Source organism: Cucurbita pepo, chromosome 10, assembly GCF_057944985.1.
Source record: "Cucurbita pepo subsp. pepo isolate OVF chromosome 10, ASM5794498v1, whole genome shotgun sequence".
Classification (NCBI taxonomy): Eukaryota; Viridiplantae; Streptophyta; class Magnoliopsida; order Cucurbitales; family Cucurbitaceae; genus Cucurbita; species Cucurbita pepo.
Genome location: NC_141807.1, coordinates 8,844,612 through 8,850,377, shown reverse-complemented (window position 1 = coordinate 8,850,377; position 5,766 = coordinate 8,844,612). Strand labels below are relative to the sequence as shown.

General features: G+C 35.1%; 1 pseudogene; it reads left to right on the top strand.

Moving 5' to 3' along the window:
- The first annotated feature begins 4,457 nt into the window (after positions 1 to 4,457).
- Positions 4,458 to 5,234, top strand: LOC147790598 (uncharacterized; annotated as a pseudogene).
- The last annotated feature ends 532 nt before the right edge of the window (positions 5,235 to 5,766 follow it).

The window sequence follows — 5,766 nt, the reverse complement described above, 5'->3', positions numbered from 1 at the left end:
GTACGGAGATCGATACCTTGCATCTCCAAATGAATCGATCACTAATATATTATTTCTTTACAATTTTTTCTTATTTACGACATAATGAGCAGGGATAGTTTTTCATGTCACTATTATTGATGACGAGACGTTTAGGATTTTGTGACGTGAGAATCGTGGGGATGTAGCTCAAATGGTAGACCGCTTGCTTTGCATGCGAGAGGTACGGGGATAGATACCACGCATCTCCAAAATAAAACTATCTATTATTAAATATATTATTGAAAATTATTTCTTTTCAAATTTTCCTTATTCATGACAGGTTGAGTAGCGATATTTCTTCATTTTCACTATTATTGATGATGAAAAATTTAGGGTTTTGTGATGCAAGAATTGTGGGGATGTAGCTGCGCTTAGCATAAGAGAGGTACGACTTAGCATACGAGAGGTACGAGGATCGATACATCGCATCTCCAAAAGAAACTATTTATTATTAATATTTTATTTCTATTCAATATTTCCTTATTTATGACATAATATGCAGAGATACTTTTTCATTTTCACAATTATTGATGAAGGGACGTTTTGGGTTTTCTGATGTAAGAATCATAGGGATGTAGTTCAAAGGGTAGAGCGTTCATTTCCCATGTGGAAAGTACGGGGATCAATACCTTGCATCTCCAGTTGAATCGATTACTAAATATATTATTTCTTTTCAATTTTTTCTTATTTAGAACATAATGAGCTCGGATAATTTTTCATTTTCACTATTACTGATGACGAGATGTTTAGGACTTTGTGACATAAGAATTGTGGGGATATAGCTTAGATGGTAGAGCACTCGCTTTGCATGCGAGAGGTATGGGGATTGATACCCTGCATCTCTAGATTTTCTTCATTTTCACTATTATTAATGATGGGAATTTGAGGGTTTTATGATGCAACAATTGTGGGGATGTAACTTATGATGGGAAATACGTTATTAATATTTTACTTCTATTCAACCTTTCCTTATTTATGACATAATTAACGGAGATATTTTTTCATTTTCACTTGAATTGATGACGGGACATTTAGGGTTTTTTGATATAAGTATTGTGGGAATGTAGCTTAGATGGTAGATTGCTTGCTTAGCATGCAAGAGGTACGGGGATCGGATCGATACCCCATATCTCCAAAAGAAACTATTCGTTAGTACTATTTTATTTCTATTCAATTTTTCCTTATTTATGACATAATGAATAGCGTTATTTTTTTACTTTCACTATTATTGATTTTGTGACGTAAGAATCTTGAGGATATAGCTTTGATGGTAGAGCGTTTGCATCCCATGTGAGAATTACTGGGATCGATACCATGCATCAACAAAGGAAACGATTACTAAATATATTAGTTCAATTAAATTTTTCTATATTAATGACATAATGAGCGGGGATAGTTTTTCATTTTCAATATCATTGATGACGGGAAGTTTAGAGTTTTTTTATGTAAAATGTAAAATCGTGGGATTGTAGCATGCGAGAGATACGGGGATCGATACCTCGCATCTCCAAAAGAAACTATTCGTTATTACTATTTTATTTCTATTCAATATTTCCTTATTTATGACATAATGAGTAGCGATATTTTTCATTTTCACTATTATTCATGACGAGACGTTTAGGGTTTTGTGACGTAAAAATTGTGGAGCTGTAGCTTAGATGGTAGAGTGCTCGCTTTGCATGCGAGTTGTACGGGGATTGATAACCCGCATCTCCAAAAGAAAGTATTTAATTTGTTATTATATTTTTTCATTTTCACAATTATCGATCCCCCGCATCACCAATCCAAACTATTTGTTATTAATATTTTGTTATTTTTTTTTATTTTCACTATTATTGATGATGGGACATTTAGGGTTTATGATGTAAAAATCATGGGGATGTAGCTTAGATGGTAGAGCGCTCGATTTGCATGCGAGAGGTACGGGGATCGATGATACCCTGCACCTCCAAAAATAGGACTATATTTTATTAAATATATTATTTCTTTTCAATTTTTCCTTATTCATGACATGTTGGGTAGCAATATTTCTTCATTTTCACTATTATTGATGACGGGAAATTCAGGGTTTTGTGATGCAAAAATTGTGGGGATGTAGCTCAGATGGTAGAGCGCTCGCTTAGCATGCGAGAGGTACGGGGATTGATACCCTGCATCTCCAAAAGAGAGAAATTATTTTTTTAAGTATGAGTTAATTTAACATGTTATGTATCCATGGGTACGAGAGAAAAAGAAAAGATACTTATATAAGGATTATTATATCATTATGGCTATGCCATTTTTATAGATAAAAGAGAGTAATGTCCCACAAGCGAGAAAGGAAAGATACTTGTATAAAAGGAAAGATACTTATATAAGGATTATTATATCATTATGGCTATGCCATTTTTATAGATAAAAGAGAGTAATGTCCCACAAGGACATATAGAGAGAGGACTTATTGTAAGTAAAGAAAGCAATCTAGTAGTTATACTGCTACTTGTGAAGACGGAATTTGATGAATTCCTCAAAAGATAAGAGCTTATAGGATGGCGGTAGATGCATATGACGGAACTTCTTCACAATTGCAATATCTGACCAATGAATATTATTGTCATTTATAGCTTCTATCACAATACTATAAAATTTGGGGTCAAGGCCTATATGGGACTGAAAAGACCATTCACCACACGCTTGAAAATTAAATTATATCTATCACCTCTGAAATTTTACACGGCAAACCTTCCAATAGCTTGCACTTCTTCATCATTGAAATCCTTAATTAGAACTAGATTTTAAGGCAAATCTTCTCCACGACTCACTTTTGAACACTTTTATAGATAGTTTCAACAAACTTACTTTGCTCGTGAATACTTTGGAGTTCAATATTTATAGTTGGAGAACGCTATTCAAATTGATATGGTCGAATCTTACAACAAAGTCTAATTGAGCCTCACTCTATTAGGAGATAGCCTCGAATCAAATTCTTTAGTTTGGGCAATGGTTGCATTGTTTTAGTCAAACAACCGAGACTATTGTATTACCAATAGTATAGACATTTTGTACGTGTATTTTCTTACATATTAACAATTGTATACAAATAATAATTAAATTTATGAGTAGAAGTTTGGATGGAGTTTTATTAAATAGGTACTTAAATTATATATAAAATATATAAGATTTTTATTTTTTATTTTTTTTATATACATTTAGGAGAACAAAACAAAGATTCAAGAAGAGGTCATTCCTGCCATGTTTTAATTTTTATTCTTTCTTATTTCTCGAAGATAAAAAAAAAAAAAAAAGTTATCCTCTCTCAAATATGATTCGTTATTTGATTATTTTCTCTTGAGTGAATTTTAAGTGAAATACATTCTCTACACAAGTAATTGCAAGATGCAAGCTTCACACCAAGAGAAATCAAAGTCCCAAGTATCAACGTCCTTAAGTGTCAATTTTTATTCTCCATCTCAACATAAATTAAACTTATTTTCGTGAAGATATCTATTTATAAAAGCAAAATATCTCAGAGTCACAAAAATAAAAATGAGATATAGATACGAGACATAAATATTATACCAAATAGATATGATAACTGTAAGGATTAGATTTAATAGAGTTATTTGGATTAGATTTTATCTAGTTATTTGAATTAGATTTGATTTAGTCATTCTTCAATTGGATGAGAGATTTCTCCCGATTCTTCTGATCTTTACAGTTTTCTTTTTTTGTTCCTAACATTTTGGTATCAGAGTCATGCCCTAAACTAGTTAAAACTAGAAGCAGCAGTCTTCTACGTGTGTCATAATAAAAGTATGTCGATGGAGAGTCCACTTGTGCAGTCTGCTGGAGGAAGGAGTCAAGGTCGTGGAAGCTTTAGAGGCATAGGAAGGGGACGAGGCAGACAAACCTTCAACAAGGCCATAGTGGAGTGCTATAACTGTCACAAGCTAGGACATTTTCAATGGGAATGTCAAAGCAATACCAGACGAGGCAGAAAAACCTTCAACAAGGCCACAGTGGAGTGCTATAACTGTCACAAGCTAGGACATTTTCAATGGGAATGTCAAAGGAGGGAGAAGGAGACAAACTATGCAGAGAGTCAAGAAGAGATGTCGCTGAGGCTTACGTGAATATGAATAAGGCCAATAGAGAAGATATGTGGTTCCTTGACTCGGGATGTAGCAATCATAAGTGTGGGAAGAGGAATATTTTTCAGATTTTGATGGAAGTTTCAGAGATTCAGTGAAGCTGGGCAACAACTCAAGCATGGTTGTAACTGGAAAGGGTAATGTACTGCTGGAAGTGAATGGAATCATAATGATAATCACAGGAGTGTTCTATGTGCCAGACCTGAGGAACAATTTGTTGAGTATTGGTAAATTGCAAGCAAAGGGGTTATCTTTTTGTTTCAAAATGGAACATGCAAGGTGTTTCATCCTGAGAGAGGCTTAATCATGGAGACAAAGATGTCTTTGAATCGAATGTTCGTATTCCATGCTATATCTCAGCCTGTAGTAGCTGTTCAAACTCAATTGAAACTTATGGGGAAAAGTGGTTCAAGGTCTCTGTCGTACACTCACCGCTCCAATTCCTATCGCCATAGTTAGAGAAGCAGAAGGGACCCAAGTTCTTCCCCCTATCATTCCACTACCAATTCCAGGAGAAGCAGCCGTTCAAGTTCCCTCAGTCGCCAACGAAGAAGTAGGTCTTCCTCGTTATCTCCTTTCCCCAAATCGTCCAGTTCCAGTCCTAGTCGTGCATCCACTGATCGGAATCATTCCATAGAGAAGCTTAAGAAAGAGGAAGAAGAGAAGAAAAGGCGTGAAACAAAGTTGAAGAAGTTAGAAGAAGATGCAACTAGGAGAATGGAAGAACTAATTCAGAAGAATGTTGAAGAAAGGCTAAACTCTAAAGAGACTAAATTAGAAATACAGAGGCGAATAGAGGAAGGTCGCACGAAGTTGTTTGATGATGTTGATGTGCAGCTTGAGAAAGAGAAAGAAGCCGCTCTTACTGCTACAAGACAAAAAGAAGAACAAGCACGAAAAGAGAGAGAAGAGCTAGATAAAATGCTGGAAGAGAATAGAAGAAGGGTAGAAAAAGCACAGCGACGATTAGTTTTGGAGCTGCAGCGGAAGGAAGAAGAACATTATTGTGAGCTCGAGTTGATTCAGAGATAAAAAGAAGAGGCAGCTCAGAGAACTAAGCTAGATGATAAGAGTTTGAGTTAAGTTTTGCTGGGAGTTAGTGAAGAGTCAAAAGCTTACAGACTCTATGATATAGAAACGGCAGATGAAAATAAGGATATAGAAGCGGCAGATGAAAATAATGATATAGAAGCGGCAGATGAAAATATTGCAGAGGAAAATATTTCATCTGGCTCTTTGGCTGAATCAAGCTCTCCTAGCTCGAATAAGGCAAGGAATAAGAGACCACCAGTCTGGATGAGAGACTATGCAATAGGAGAAGTTCTTTTTTTGTAAAGAAGATGATGAAGCTCTACCATGTTTACCCCTACTGAACCTGCAAACTTTGTAAACTTTAGAGAAGTATTGAAAAGTGAGAAATAGAGGCAAGCCAGGGATCTGGAGCAATAAACAGAAATGGCACATGGAAATTGATGAAGTTACCTCGTGGAAGTTTGGTATGAGGTCGTAGATATAAACTGATTACTATTCGTGTTCAGTTTAAGGGAGGGATTGTTAGGATTAGATTTGATTGAGTTATTTGGATTAGATTTGATCTAGTTATTTGAATTAGATT